This window comes from Centropristis striata, chromosome 16 (genome assembly GCF_030273125.1).
Source record: "Centropristis striata isolate RG_2023a ecotype Rhode Island chromosome 16, C.striata_1.0, whole genome shotgun sequence".
In the NCBI taxonomy this organism is placed as follows: Eukaryota; Metazoa; Chordata; class Actinopteri; order Perciformes; family Serranidae; genus Centropristis; species Centropristis striata.
In genome coordinates this window covers 23,780,589-23,782,903 of record NC_081532.1, presented here as the reverse complement: position 1 = coordinate 23,782,903, position 2,315 = coordinate 23,780,589, and the positions used below count along the sequence as shown (strand labels likewise).

The following is a 2,315-nucleotide window of genomic DNA, read 5'->3' as shown; positions in this document are numbered from 1 at the left end:
CCGTCCCATTCATTTCAATGCAAAATTTTGGGCAGTTGGGCACATTTGGGCAACTGCCCGTATTCGTATTCTGTAGAGAAAAGTAATGGCACACCGATCCCTATCAAACCGCACGTCTTGATATATAATTTTTCCTGCAACTCTTCAAGTTGTAGGACTAGTGGCGGGACGAAATTGCGTCCGGAAGAGGAAGAAGAAGAAATCCACAGTATAACAGCACTTAAGCTCCGAGATTGCCCCGAGGCCCTAATTAGGGCAAAGCCCCGAGCACGACTGTTATACTGTGGATTTCTTCTTCTTCCTCTTCCGGACGCAATTTCGTCCCGCTACTAGTCCTACAACTTGACTTGTTCTAGATAAACACTACTTCACCTAAGAGACTTGAGTATCCAGTTCTTCGTTGACCTTCAGCATTCAGTTGTTTGTCTTCACCTTTTCAGGTAAGCAATTAAAAAAAAATGCTTTTGTAATGTTGAGAAACACTGAAATTATTATTCATAAGGAATTTTCAACCACTGTTCTGTGATGTCATGTATAGTGATATACAAATATATCTGAAGGAACGGTGTATTTGGGATAATCAATATTATTAGTATTATTCATGTATTTATTTATTTTTAAATCAGAGAATGGGGGGAAAATAGATTATTAGTACAAAAACTAGTAACTAGTAAAAAAAAATTGGTAACAATAATATTCATTCATTAATTGACGCTTGGTCAAACTCTCATCTAATTAGGTATTGCTGTCTCATTAACATGTTGTATTTATTTATTTTGTAGGCTAAAACCCTGAGAAGCCATCACCATGTTGTTGTTTGTTGTATTTCACATTATGCAGATTTTTCAGCATGTGGTCCTCAATATATAGTATAGAAGTCACTGCATTTTCTGACTTTTCCAGGTTTCCTGTGTCAAGGATCTTCAAGACAGACTAAGCTAACTTTTCATATTTTTTGCACATTTATATTTAGGTTAGGAGTAGGTTAGGTTTATAGTAGAGTATTTAGTTTGTATAGTTTAGCTTTTTATGCTGGTCTAGGGACAGTTAAGTTAGCAAATTAATTTAGTTCAGATCACTTACAGTTGCATATTATTGTTACAATTGTGTTACTTTGTGAGTTATTGTTGTACAGGCTATTGTATATTGCAGGACCAAGTGAGACGAGGAAGACCACTGCTTCCAAGATGCAGCACTCAGAAAGTGCGTTGGACAAGTCTCGACCTTGCAGATCCTGCCCCACTTAGCCCAACCACTTCCGACCATGGGGTACCTCAAAGACCTCCGTCAACCAGCCGGCTGTGGATGATGGATAACGCACCCACAACTCCTTCTCCAGTCTACAAGGTAGGGGTTTGTTTTTTTCCCCATCACAGTGGACACAGACATGGCCTGATAATACAATCTGCTGTCTTAACTTATTCCTTTGAATAATAAAATATTAATTCACAATTGAGTATTTATAATGTATGAATAAATTTGGTATTGTGTGTCATCAGGTTCTGAAAATACAGACACCCCCACAGTCCAAGAACAGCTGGATGACCTCTGGACCCTCTTGCCCCTGTTCACCAGTTGAAAAGATAGGCTTTTTAAAAAAATCTTCAATTGTTAATTCTGCACAAAGTGATACACAAAACATTGTCTGTATTCCATTTCAACAAACACAAACATGAAATGTATATTTAAATACATGACTTAATGCAAGTCAATCATACTAAACAATTTTTTTAAACCAACCATTGCACACACTTCCATCCAAGGAGAGGTTACATCTTGATGGTAACTTTTTAGATTAACAAAACTTTTCTGAGATTTGTAATTGTTGTTTCTGGGGAGGGGGCGGAGAGGGTAATTTTAAACATTTCATGCAAGAGACCAACACCGGCGTCTCAGGGGAAAGCTATCTGTATACACAACTATACTAGTATACAAGTATCAATCTACTTGGTTGCTTCAAGATTTTACGATAGTTTTGCAAATCCTGACCCAGAGAGAGACACATCAAACAAACAAAAAAAGCAATGGTAGATTTTCAAGGCCTTTCAATGACATTAACATTATTTTCAATGACATTCATTTTGCAATTAACATTAGTTTTATCTTCTAAAACTAAACATAACAACAATGACATTCAAATGTAGATTACCACAAACACAATAATAACCTTCAAGTCTCATTGGATAAAATAAAAAATTATTGACGGTCCTGAAATGATGGGTTAAACATCCTTAATGAGCCCACATTAATAATATATTAATTTCAGGTGAAATATTTATTTTTTTTACTTTAAATTCTAATCTCATTTAAAGAAA

At 35.9% G+C, this 2,315-nt stretch overlaps 1 long non-coding RNA gene across 1 annotated transcript; it reads left to right on the top strand.

Annotated features, from left to right (window-relative positions):
- Positions 1-335: 335 nt before the first annotated feature.
- LOC131988749 (uncharacterized) lies at positions 336-1,763 on the top strand. Its single transcript, XR_009395891.1, has 3 exons — positions 336-440; positions 904-1,347; positions 1,500-1,763. It is a non-coding gene; the product is annotated as an uncharacterized LOC131988749 (long non-coding RNA).
- The last annotated feature ends 552 nt before the right edge of the window (positions 1,764-2,315 follow it).